The sequence below is a fragment of the Prionailurus viverrinus genome, chromosome B1 (assembly GCF_022837055.1).
Source record: "Prionailurus viverrinus isolate Anna chromosome B1, UM_Priviv_1.0, whole genome shotgun sequence".
Lineage (NCBI taxonomy): Eukaryota > Metazoa > Chordata > Mammalia > Carnivora > Felidae > Prionailurus > Prionailurus viverrinus.
In genome coordinates this window covers 175,037,232-175,051,125 of record NC_062564.1, presented here as the reverse complement: position 1 = coordinate 175,051,125, position 13,894 = coordinate 175,037,232, and the positions used below count along the sequence as shown (strand labels likewise).

Genomic DNA, 13,894 nt, shown 5'->3' with positions numbered 1-13,894 from the left:
TAAATACCCTCTGCTTGTTTTCCTCTTCTTTCAGGTCTGCCCCAGCTAAGGGGTGTTTGGTCAAAAGATCAGTAAGTCACTTCATTTTGAGTCCACATTTACCATGAACTTCAAAAAGTCAGTATTTTAGGACATATGCCCTGAGAGATAGGAAAGGGGCATCATCATCATCATCACCACCACTTTATGGGTGAGGAAATTGGTTTCCTCTCCATGAGCGACTTTGCCAAGTCCACGGTTAACTGTGGCAGTACCATGACTAGAACCACGTATCGGGGGACCCAGAATCCCAGTAGAGTGTGGCCCCTTCAGGGTCTGTCAGAGCTCAAGTCCTGGCTCTACGGCTTGCTTGTCAGCCAGTATAAGGCAAGTTCCTTAACGTATGTAATTTTTGCCTTTCCCCCTGTTAAATGGGCTTAAAAATAGTACTACCTCCCAGGGTTGTTAAAAGGGTAAAATGAGACAATGGACATAAAGTGCTTGACACACAGTAAGCACTCAATAAGTATGTATTATTATTATTCTATCATGATTACTAGGCGCTAAATCAGATTCTGTGATTACAAAACTGAGTAAGACACAGCGCCAGACAGACAGACATCTTAACGGACCATGTGGCCATGGGATAGACTTGCAGTGACCAGTTGGCACAGTGCACTGATGTGCCAACTCCATTTGGAGTTGGGGACCAAAATGGAGTTGGGGACCAAGGATCCAACAGTCCTCACAGAGCAGATCACGATGAGACTTTGATCTCAGAATTTCGCTCACCTTCAAAGGGTGAGCCCAACTAAACAGATGCGCTTATGTTAGTTATCCATTGGTTGCGTAACAAATCATCCCCAAATTAGCACCTTAAAAGAAGAAACATTTGTTTCTTGTTTCTGTGGGTCAGGAACCCAGGCACCGCTTAACGGGGCATCTCTGGCTGAAGGTCTGTCATGAGGTTGCAGGCAAGCCGTCGGCCAGGCCCGTGGTCATCTCCAGGCTGGACAAGACCAGGAGAATCTGTTTCCACGCTCACTCAGGTGCCTGTTGGCAGGCCTCCAAAGATCCACTTCCAAGTTTGCTCGCATGGTTGCCGGCACCCTTTGGTTCCTCCTCACAGACTTTGTTTATCCTGGAGAGCTGGAGTCAGCATTTTTTCTATAGAGGGCCAGATAGTAAATATGTTAGACTTCGCGGGTCGTTCGACGTCTGTCGCGAGTATCGGCCCTACTGTGTGGCACAAAAGCAGCCATGGACAAGTCATGAATGAATGGGTAGAGCTGTATTCCAATAAAATTTTATTTACCAACAAAAGGTGGCCTAAACCCTGCTCTGGATCTCTACAAGGACAGCAGCATGATTTAGCAAAAATTATACTGACGGCCACTTATCTTCTCAGGACCTCAGTTCCTAATCTGTAATACAACTGGGTTAGATTAATATTTTTTCTTGGGGACTTCCCAACTCACAAATGCTGTGATTTTAACTTTAATTTTTATTCATAGCCATTTAATAGTCATTCGTTTGTTCTCTCTTTCTGTCTCTGTCTTTCTGCTAAAACCAGTAGCTTAACCAGAGTGTCAAAATCCTTTACAAATCTCGCTTTAGAATGGAAGAAATTTAAAGGACAACTTCACTGACATGTTCAAGTTCCTCCTATTACCGCAGGTAGTCGCTGTGACTCATGGTATGGCAGGCCAGCTTTGGAGCAGAGAATGATAGGCTCTGGGCTGCACGGCTCTTGCCTCCCTACATGAGAAAGAAAAGCCCAGAAGCTGGAGGTCCAGTAGCATCATTGCTACTGGTGATTGATTGTTTACCTGTGCCCATTTGAAGTCTGTAATCCAGGGGCACCCGGGTGGCTCAGTCGGTTAAGTGTCCGACTTTGGCTCAGGTCACGATCTCACAGTTTGTGGGTTCGACCCTCGCGTCAGGCTCTGTGCTGACAGCTCAGAGCCTGGAGCCGGCTTTGGATTCTGTGTCTCGCTCTCTCTTTGCCCCTTCCTGCTCACGTTGTCTCTCTCTCTCTCTCTCAAAAATAAACATTAAAAAAAAATAAAAATAAAGTATATAATCCATAAGATATCAGTTATTAAGGTTCTTAAGATACAGATACTTAAGGAATCACAAATAGTGAAATCTCTACAAGAGGTGAGAGTTGACCCCCAACCCAAGAATTTCTCTTAAGGTAATTCTTCAGAAATCTGTCCCTAATGTTTACTTTTGCATTTTAATGGCAAACTTACAACCTGGTCTTTCTGGAACTATAGTATAGGATCAGCGTCTCTCAGGCAATGGAAGGGACCCAGTTACTTAATTTTTGTTGTTTTTGAGGCTTTCAGTATATTAAAGTAGTAAAATAATAACAAAGCAAGATTATAAATATTAATATTTTAAATGCTTACATGTACAAATGTGTGATCTTGCACACAATCATAAAGGTGATAGAGTTTTCCTATTCTCAAGATTAAGTATTAATTCATAGGGAACTACAAGTGAATTGTTACAGCAAACTGAACAGACTGAAAGACTGAAGTTCAAAGCTGTGTGATGAACATTCTTTCAAGCCTGTCAGTATAGTTCTGGGTGTGTCCTTGGAGATACTGGTCAAGAGTCTACACTTGAGGCCCTTTGTGAATGGGAAGGCCAAGTTCGTTGACCTCCTGTATCCCATATTCCCTGCCTACCCGCACAATAATAGGCTTGGTTGCATACATCCTATCATGTTAAAGACTCCATGGTGTTAATGACAAAAGCTTAAACTCTGAACCCTTGCCTACCATTTACAGTTATGAAACTTACGTGAATTAGTTAAGCTTGCTATTCATGAAATGGAGCTAGTAGTACGTACTTCACAGTGTTGCTGGTTAGAAAATGGGGGTAGTGAGTATATAGTATCAAACACATAATGGATGTTCCAGTGTCAGCGCCCCCCCCCTTTCTTTCTCTCTTTCTTTCTCTCTTTCTCATGCATCAGATCCAGAGTCCCAAGTTGAGGTTTGAAAATGTGTTGAGGGTAATGCCTGCCAGAGCCCAGTGAAGAGTCTTGTGGCTCCCACGGCCCTGAGCTCCTGTTCGCCCATGTACCGACATGGTGCTACAGCTGCAGGGACTTGGCCCCGGGGCTCTGCCCCCCTCATCCTCTCCTGTTCCCCTCACCTGCCCTTGGTAGAGGAACACATGCAAGGCAGTTTGCACATCTGACACAAATCTCTTATGCCACGTAGGTGAGCAAACTGAGACAGAATGAGACTTTAGAAAACATAATCTTCAAAGGGCACTGGAGCGCCTACCCACGGATGGATACGTGGGATGACTGTGCCCCATTCTGGGGCCCCTGCTGCCAAGAGAGCCATACCTTGCTGCCTCCACCGGAAAGAGCTTGTGCCGCAGAGAAAGAGAGAAAAGATGAACTCAGTAGGAGTTACAATGCGGGTCTGATTCTCGGGAATCTGTTGTGTGCAGTGTCTCTAATTATTGGGGAAAGGAGAATTTCTGCCTAGGACAGGTCATTGCTAGGCTGATTTTTCTTGCTCTTTTCCTGCACTTCTGAATCGGAACAGTCGTGATGCTGATGCCTCTCAGAGCCAGCATTTCCTGGTTTGTGATGAAGAAACAGCCTCGGGCTGGCCTCTAACTGCTGGGTCCTGTAGGTCCTCTTCGTGTCAGAAGAAAATTTTAAAAAGGAGAGGCAAGGAAAATCAAAATCCTTTCACCCAGTATAATTATGTCATGTTTACAGTCAGCACTGTAGACTTTGAACTTGGAAACTGCAAGGAGGGTGACTTTTACCAAAAATGGAAAGTTCTAGAAATATGAAGCGTTGGTGAGGAATGGTTAATTATCTGGCTGAGGTTCACTTTTGGAATAATTTGCACCATTTGTAACAATCATTGTGGACCTTATGTATTGTCACGGGAAAGGCTAGAAACAAAATGTTCAGTGAGAGAAAGCATGGCGTGAACTTATTTATTTACTACTGTGTAAAATCGCTGTATAGACGGACATAAACCACAACAAATCCTGGGGAGAAAATGAACACATAGCACATGGGTAGGTTGCTATGATCATTTGCACTCTTTTCCCAAACTTTGTGTGCTGATACGTATGTGTGCATGTGTGTGTAGCGTTATATCTAGTTTTATATATGTACGTTATATGAGTATACATACACATATTTGTACATATCATTTTTTAATGAAAAAGTTCTTTAAGCATTTGGAAAAGATTGGGGATATTTGTGAACCCAAAAAAAGTTTGAATACTTAAATACGGGACTTAGAATTTGTACTAAGGACTAAACTTCAAAATCCATCAATACACGAACTAGCTAATTGTACATTCTATACTGAAGATGATTGTGCTTTACTGATGTAACTCAGATCTTTTTTTTCTGTAGAGATTCTAGATATAAATCATGGTTTTGGTGTGGGGTTTTATTTTTGCGGGTTTGTTTTGGTGGGGTTTTTGTTGTTGTTTTTTGGGGTTTTGGTTTGAATGATATTCCTCTTTGATCACGGCTTCACACAAGGAAAAGATACTTCCTTGTGCGAAGTCCTGGTTAACTTCTCATAACCTCAGACCACAAAGGGCCCCTGTGTGAGGACGCAGGAATTCCTCTGGAATACGGGGAAGGCCCCCAGCTGAATGGAATCCAAGGAAGATGTTGCAAAGCTTGCAAAGCTTGTTCGAAGAAAGGAGCCCAGCTGGGGATCTTTTCTTTCTATTCAGATATTGGCCCTGCCTGGGGATGGGGGTGGGGGAAACCCATAAAAGAGAACCCGGAAAAAAAAAAACAAGCCTGAATGCACTTACAAATTACAAGGAAAAGTTACTTCTTGCACCGGGTGTTGATGCCAACTCGGGCTTATCATATTTCGAATTTAACTCCACTTGGAAACTTTGTTTTTCTTCTCATGGAAGTTGAAGAAGGTAACAGAGATGGAGACTGTCCACCAGTCTAACTTAGGGTTAGTGTAACTAACTTAGGGTTAGTGTAAACCCTAAGCAAACACGTGTGGAGAAGTGAAGGCCTGGCTCAGGTCACCCAGGCCACCTCTGCTCACTACCACTGGCCTGGGCCCACCCATGAGACCGACACACTGCCCCCAGCTGTCCTCATGAACGGCGTGTTTCATCCTATGGGGCCCTGGCGTGGCATTCCCCATGGAACTCTGGCCCGTCCCCGTGGGTCTGTGTCCCACCATGCTGTCTCTCCACCACCCACAAACCTTCCTGCCAGCTGCCTTCCTCCCATCCTTCCACTTCTCTTAGACCCTGGGAGGATTTATAGGACATACAGTACTTGCCGGTGGGTCTGGCATGTCCTGGGCTTTCGGCAAATCTCATTGCCCTTCCTGTTCCTTCCCTTTGCCCCGCTTTGAACAGAAATCCCTCAGGGTGCCTGGGTGGCCCAGTGGGTGAAGCCGTTAAGCGTCTGACTGGATTTTGGCTCAGGTCATGATCTCACAGTTCGTGACTTCAAGCCCTGCATCTCTGCGCTGACAGCATGAAGTCTGCTTAGGATTCTCTCTCATCCTCTCTCTCTTCCCCTCCCCTGCTCTCTCTTTCTCTCTCAAAAAAAATAAACTAAAAAAAAAAAAAAAATCCCCTTACTGTTGTAGGTACTTCATTTCCTGGTCAATGATAGATCCTTTAACGAAAGCCAGGAAACGGAGTCGTGATGAGAAGTGAGGAGGGCCAGCCCTCTCCTTCACATGGGGCCCTTCCTGACCAGCGTGCTTATTGCCTGTTGGGGATGAAGGACAGCGAGAAGAATGACAGCCGCCATTTTTGTGTTTCTGCCACTGCTTAGCCTGATCCGTGCTTTACCTGTGCCCCTCACATCTAAAAACCACATAAAGGCCCAGAGAGGTTGAGAGATTTGCTCGAGGCCACAGAGCTAACGAGTAGTGGCCCCAAAATTCAAACTCAGGAGTTTCAGAGTTCTGCAGAGCTCTTTCTTCCCTCCTCCCACTGTGCAAAAGTGCTTTCCCAATGACTCACAGAGTCTGGTCACCAGCAGCATTTGCTCCCCAACATCTGTGCATGGTCAAACAGTATCAGGAGATGCAAGAAATACCCCTTCCTCGCTCCCCAAGTGGCTCCAGATGAAAACAAAACCTGAAACAGAGTAAAAATTCCTTTCCATGGACAGATAACTTAGCTGGTTAAATATCAAGCTCTTCAAAGCTCTATTTACTAATAGACCCATGGAATGTGATCCCTTCAGGGGTTTAATGTACTAGAAAAGCACGGTAAAAATCACCATTTAAGAACCTCGAGACCAGCACCATCCAATAGAACTTTCTGCCATGAGGAACATGTTTTAGGTCTTACGTTGCCCAGTATGGTAGCCACTAGCCACAGGTGGCCAGTGGTTACCATGTGGACAGCACAACTCTAGAAAATTCTGAAAGGCTCATTGCTGGTGCCCACATTTTCATAATACTTTGCTTATAAGCTCTATTATATCACTGGATCATAATTATTTGTTTACGTTTTGCCTACCTCACTAGGTTATAAGCTTTACGTCTTATTCATTCTGCTGTGATCATCTACTGGCACATGGCCTGGCCCACAGTACGAGATGCTGAATAATTAATGTAGGTTAAGAAAATGGATGTGACTCAGCTCTTTCAAAAGCATCTTTGTTACTGCTTGCTCTCGTCTGGTGTACCGTTTCTCGAGATTTTGCTCTTTACGACTAGATCGGTTCCCACATCTTCATACGTGGGAGCCCTGACTGCTCACTTGTGAGCACATTTTTTCTTTCCTCCAAGGAAAACACTTTTTTTTTTTTGAAAAAGCACTTTTTTTTTAGCTGATTATTTTGGTTGTTTCTCTCAATGAATGTTTCTAGCACCATGTCTTGATAGTCTTCTCAGTTTTAGACGTTATTCCGCTATGGAAGATGATTCGGCTTCTACCCTCTGCCCTACCGCACACCAGAAATGTTCCCAGTCCCCGCTGCGCACCCCCTCCAGTCTTAGTTTGGTGAATATCAAGTATCTGTTACAACTCTGTAAATGTTCTTCCCAGCCAGTCCAGGTGGAAAAGTATAATTCCATTTTCTCTGGGGTAACAAATGGCTCATTTTTTCACATGTTAAATATTCTGCATACTTATCCAGATTCAACCCCAAATTCCTTTCTTTTTTTTAATGTTTATTTATTTTTGAGAGAAAGAAAGAAAGAAAGAAAGAAAGAAAGAAAGAAAGGGGAGGGGGGGGGAGAGAGAGAGAGAGGGAGAGGATCCAAAGCAGGTTCCGTAACTGGCAACAGAGAGCCCAATGCTGGGCTTGAACTCATGAACTGCAAGATCATGACTCCAAGTCAGGTACTTAACAACTGAGCCACCCACATGTCCCACCCCACGTTCTTTTCTTATCGTATATATCTTTCTCTTTGGGATCCTTCAGGGATTCTATCAATTTCCTCTCTTAAAACTGCCCAGAGCCTTCTTGCCTTGTCCAGTCCAAATGAGCCGTCCCTGTGACTGTGTCCACTGCTGGCATTCTGGGATCTTGGCCACTCTCCTCCTGGGGGACGCTTTGTCCCTCTCCTGTGTTTAATGTCCTGTTTTCTGTATCCCTTGCTTCCCCCTCTTGGTTTACTCCTTCATTTCTTTGTGACATTTTCCAATAGCTTCCTTTCCGGGAGGGGAAGGTTGTGTGAATGGTACGTTTTTTGAGACCTTTCATATCTGAAAAGATCTTTATCTACCTTCTCACTTAACTGGTCATTTGGCCTGGCTTAGAATGAGGGTTGTGTGTGCGCATGTGCACGTGTGTGTATGTGTGTGTGTGTTTAAGGAGTCTACAACCGTTCTGATCCCCAACTCTTTGGATACGACCTGATTTTCTCTTTCTAGAAGCTTATAGCATCCCAGTTCTGAAATACCACAGTGCTGTGTCTTGGCATTGAGTCTGTTTTTATTTATTGTGGTGGGCACTTGGTGACTGCTTTCATGTAGAAACTCATGTCCTTCAGTTACGTGAAATTTTCTCAAATAATTTTGTCGATGAATTCCTCCCTTCCTTTTATTCTCTCTTTTTCAAGTTTCTGTTACTTGGACGTTGGATCTTCTGGACTGATCCTCTAGATTTATTTTATCTCTTCCATTTGATTTTCTGTATCTTTTTTTTTTCCTACTTCTATAAGATTTCCTCTTTTTCTTCTAGACTCTTTATTGAAATTCTGTTGAAATATTAATTTTTGTTGTCTTGATTTCATTTCCAAGAGCTTTTCATTGTTTTTGTTGTTCTCTGATTTTTTTTTTTTAAAGATCCCCTGTTCTTTTTGGATACAGGTGACATGGTGAGGATATTATTTATTGTCAATCGTTTTGTTTTGGCTTTAGTTTTCTTCTCCCTACTTTTTGTTTTAAGTGCTTTTTGGTTGGTCGGTTGGTTGGTTTCGATCTCTGTCTTTCGTATTAGAGACTTCCTTAGATGTCTGGAGGACAACTCGAGGGTGACTGCCAGCATTCCCAGAGCCAAGGAGGGGAGCAGGCTGAGGCTCTCAGCACTCCACGTGCACACGTTCACTTAATCCCCAGTTTTGGATTCAGAACCCCTGCCCTCTGCTGTGTGTTCTCTACTATATTCCTAGTCCAGAGACCCTGCTTTACCCTTTCCAGACACTAAACTTACACTCTTTAGGTGAGATAAAGAGCAGAAACCACTCCAAAAGCTGGGAGTGCAGAAAGGGATTTAGGAACCTAACTGCTTTTTTTTTTTTTTTTTGTAATTGTTTTTTAATGTTTGCTTATTTTTGAGAGAGACAGAGACAGAGCACGAGCGTGAGAGGGGCAGAGAGAGAGGGAGACACAGAATCTGAAGCAGGCTCCAGGCTCCTAACTTGTCAGCACAGAGCCTGACGTAGGGCTCGAACCCATGAACTGCGAGATCATGACCTGAGCCAAAGTCAGACGCTTAACTGAATGAGTCACCCGGTGCCCCCCAACTGCTTTTTTTTTTTAATTTTTTTTGATGTTTATTTATTTTTGAGACAGAGAAAGACAGAGCATGAACGAGGGAGGGTCAGAGAGAGGGAGACACAGAATCTGAAGCAGGCTCCAGGCTCTGAGCTGTCAGCACAGAGCCTGACGCAGGGCTCAAACTCACGGAGTGTGAGATCATGACCTGAGCCAGTCAGACGCTCAACCGACTGAGCCACCCAGGCGCCCCGCTAACTGCTTCTTAAACACCTTCCAAATCATCCTGATTCTAGCCCTCCCTTCTTTTTCCCTTCTGTCCTAAAGCCTTTAAGGATTCTGCTAAATTGGGCCGATTCTTGGCTTCCCACCCTACTAACTTGCTAGTTAACTTCACATCCATGGGCTTTCTGTTTTTATGGACCTTTGCTCTCTCTGTGAGCTATGCATGCCTCTTCCTTTGTAATGGGAAGTAGCTGGCTGCATTTGTTCTGTCTGCCACCTTTCCCTTAACCATCTCCCCGGCCATCACTCCAACTCAGAAGGCTAAATGCTGAACTCAGGCACTCTCAAATACTGAACTCAAATACAGGTTCTCCTTCCACCTGTTCTGTGTATGGAACCACCATTCTTTCCATCTGCCAGCCTCCAAGAATGAGAATAATTTCAGTAACTCCTTTTGTCACGCAAATCCTTTCTTTCATGGAGATCTGGCTTTTTATTTTTCATAAAACTCAGTACATATTTGTGGGAGTCCTACTTTGTATTCCTTGTTGAAGAAACAAAGATAATGAGATATGACCATTGGACTCAAGAAATGTCCAGTGAGTGGCAGGGAGAAAAACAGAAACTGACTGATTGATGATGATGATGATGATGATGATGGTGATGGTCATGGTGACGCTGACAATGACAGTGGATGAAAAATCATAGCTAATGTTAAGATTATGGTTTGTACCAACCCCTGTGCTCAATACTCTACTGTTTTCTTTCACTTAACCCTAACTGTTCTCTGAAAATGGTACTATATAATTATAATTGTTATTATACTCACAGGGAAACGGGTAGTGAGGCAACACAACTTTCCCAAGACACTATACATAGTAAGTGTACACACCAAACCACTAAGAGAAACCAGGGACAGTAGAAATCAATGCCTAACTCAAAAACCAAAGAAAGCTTGAAAAGCTGGTTTTCCACATTTGCTCTTTCCTTTGGATTTCTCTTTGATACCACCACATACCAGGCTCGTCCCATCTCCTCACTTAATTCAAAGGATCAACTCTTAGCAAGTCTCTGCACAAAACTCTTGTGGTGTTCCTTGTCTGTTGCCAGCAGGGGAGGCTTTTTGATGTATTGCTGCCATTCTGCCACTTGCTGCTCAGGAACCTACCTGCATCACCAATCAGGTCACATTAGGTCCTCTGTGCCTACTTTCAGAGGCCCCAGTAACCTCAGAGATGCCATTTTCATCTCCAAATCCATAGCATGGGTCTCCCCACTGTCTTTTCCACAAGTCCCATATTCTCTCCTACCCCTGCCCTCTCTAATTTCTGCCACCTCCCATGTCTGCATTTCTCCATCAAGCCTTTCCTGGCAGCTCGACCACACTGGGATTTCTTCTTCTCCCAAACTCTCATAATACTTAGGCCTGATTGGTTTTACCAACCATTGGGTCCTCACCATGGACAACCCAAGGTAATGTCAATGCTATCTTGCCCAACAAATAAATTAGCCAATAAGCACCAACAAAGCAGGTGTACCAAAATATTTTCTTTGGAAAGAATTTGTTTCAAAAAGTCATTCTGGGAAAAAAAAATAGAATTCATTTGAAGGGTCTTATTTCTGGTTATTGTTTTTGTTTTGATACATGATCTTTATGTAGTGCTTAGAAGTAAAATTCTCAAGTCCATCTCTGGATATTGTTAGTTTTCATCTTAGAAGGTTCTTGGGTTAGGGGTGCCTGGCTGCCTCAGTCAGTAGAACGTGTGACTCTTGGCCTCTGGGTTGTAAGTTTAAGCCCCACATTGGGTGTAAAAATTACTTAAAAACAAAATCTTTAGTTACAAACAGAGAGGGAGGGAGGGAGGCAAACTATAAGAGACTCTTAAATACAGAGAACAAACCAAGGGTTGATGGTGGCAGGGGGGTGGTGGTGAAAATAGGTGATGGGCATTGAGGAGGGCACTTGTTAGGATGAGCATTAGGTGTTGTATGTAAGCGATGAATCATGGGAATCTACCCCCAAAACCAAGAGCACACTGTATACACTGTATGTTAGCCAATTTGAAAATAAATTATATTGAATAAATAAATAAATAAAGCAAATAAATTTAATTAATTAAATGACGATTCTTGGGTAAATGGACCGTGTCTTATATAATATTCATCTAATTGTGTTCCAGGTAGACACTTATTTAACATAGGATATATTTAGTAAATATACGCATAATATATTCCTGAGATAACAAATTATGGTATTAAAATGCCACATTTCATTGAATATTTGATGTCATAGATTATAACACGTACTGTTATATACCACAAAAATAGAAAATAATGCCTCAAATTTAACCATGAGTGAATGTAAGTTGCATTTCAGTTTCAGAAGTGTTAAAAAGTGAATACATGTGCATCTTAGATCTGATTAAATATGTACACTGTTGTTTTATAATATAATACATTGGTATTAAGCATCTTAAAGTTCCCAGTGATACTTATAACTCACATTTTCAAAAGTCATGCCGTGTACCTCTATATGCAAGTCACTGTGTCAGAAGACACAACATGTGCATGAACAATGGTGAAGCTGTGACCCCTCCCTACTAAGCGTTTACAGGCCAGTGGAGGGAACGTTATATAAACGAATCACTGTAATAATGAAGGCAAAAAGTGATTGGAGCCGTCCAAGAAGATAAGATTCCACAGAAATGAAAATAGTGGAGTAATTACCTTTACTTGGGGTTTAAAAAAAAAAATCTCATGGCGGAGGTGGTGTGCAATGAGGTTTGAAGGATCAGTAGAATTTTGCAAGCCAGCTGGGAGAAATAATACGTGCAAAAGCATAGAAACAGGAAAAATGTAAGCCTGTTTAGAAAAGAGTGGAAAATCCAGATTGGCTGGGAGTAGGGGTGGCTAGAGAAGCTTCAGAGCTAATCTAGCAGAGCCACTCTTGCCATATTGTGGAAGGTCCCGAATGCTGAGCTGAGGACATTAAAGGACATTGGCTGGCAATGCAGAACCACTGAAGGCTTCTTAACAAGGGCATGGCTTGTTGAGAGCTCCTTCTCATTCTGTGGATCTCAGTTTAAATGCTCCCTCTTGAAGGTCCATTCTTTACTCTTAAGTAGGGTCTTAACTGTAACTCCAAACTGCCATATCCATCTGGTTTCCTTCAGTGCACTTGGCACATGGCAAGTCTACCAACCGCATGGCAGATTCCAAGTTCCTTAAACACCGAGAAATCCAGAATACTCACTCTTTTGCAGCTAGGGCTGTCATTTTATAGGGTACACCCCACGTGGGTGTACCATTCCCTGCAGTTTCCTGGAGCCTGGCACACAGTAGGAATTCAGTGATTTCACTAAATAATACTCCCATCATTTCCTGTCCTCTGTTTGCCACGTTCCCTCTACCCAAAAGGCCCTCCCACCACATCTCACCATCGTTATTTTTCCATCTGCCACAGTTTCTCTCAAATGTCAGCGTATGCCTGCCAGCCCAGTGACACAACCTCGCAGTCCTGAGATTTATTTTGTTTGTTCCTCTGATGGCATTATTTGTACCCTGCATAGTATTTTAGTGACTTGTAAACTCTCGTTGTCTCCGTGCCCTCCCCAGCCAGATGGCTAGCTCCCTGAGGCCGTGGACTTTGCCTTTCTCATGTCTTTCTTACCAAATAATATTTGAGTTGAATTACGAACGCTGTGTCAAAATTAAGAATAGAATCACCTGACCTTTCAGCAATGTATTAGATATTAAGGAATAATTAAACGATAAGAAGTAATACTGAGTGAAAAGACATTACAGGACAATGAAAGTGAATTACCAAAAGGGTGAAACCATTCCACTATTGTGGAATTCAGTATCTCACAAAGTAATTTACCTGGGAGCAGACTTAGAGCATTTCCTGAAAATGTCATGTCTTGATATAGGTGAATTATTCTAATAGTCACAGAGAAGTTGATAAAAATCTGAACACTAGCTTTACTTTCTCAAATCTTACACACCATTATTTTCACTAAGCAATGCTATTTTCTCAATTATGTATTTTATTAAGATACTGCATATGTATTCATTGAAACTTTGATTATTTGATAGGTCTACAGGGAGAAAATTCCTTGATTTTTTTTTTCTGTTTAGTCGAAACTTTACCCATCAGAGAAGAAGCGCATTGCCATGTGATATTTACCAACAGTAATAAATAACAACAGTAGCTTTTGGTTATTGAATAATCCCAGCATGCCCAGCATGTGATAACTACTTACATGTTGTGCCATTTAAATGTCACTACAACCTTTTTATAGAGGAAAACGCTGAAATTGGGTGGTTGTGAATTGATTGCTGATTCAGCAGCTAGGCTGCAAACCAAGGCGTGGCAAGTCCCAAGACACTAGTCTTCCCAGGCAAGGGAACTCAATTCCCCCACCTCACTGCCTCGCACCCCCTCAGGACATGCTGTCTGCTGTCACTTTCAAGATACAACTTGGCTGTGAACAGGAGGCAACTTGCAGACTCAATCTGCAACTTTTTTGTTGCAGGAAGAGAAGTTAAACTTCCAGAGAAACCCAATGGACAATCTCCACAACAGGTAAGCCATTTTCTTTTCCTTTTTATGCTTTGGAGGGAAAAGTCTGTACTTTCCATTTTCCATTAAATTTTCTATTACTTGGTCTTTCACTGCAGTTTTTATTACCTGACACACGAAAGCCAGTAGACAGAGCAATCCCCGAAGTCTGTTTCTTTCTGG

The 13,894-nt window shown here is 42.8% G+C and overlaps 1 protein-coding gene across 3 annotated transcripts in view; it reads left to right on the top strand.

The window, feature by feature from the left end:
- The window catches only part of CB1H4orf19 (chromosome B1 C4orf19 homolog), an 87,225-nt gene that overhangs the window by 58,026 nt on the left and 15,305 nt on the right, over positions 1–13,894 (top strand). For all 3 annotated transcript variants that reach the window (XM_047857372.1, XM_047857373.1, XM_047857374.1), the window contains one exon: positions 13,686–13,735. The gene's annotated coding sequence lies outside the window, so the exon portion shown is untranslated. The remainder of the gene's footprint in view (positions 1–13,685; positions 13,736–13,894) is intronic.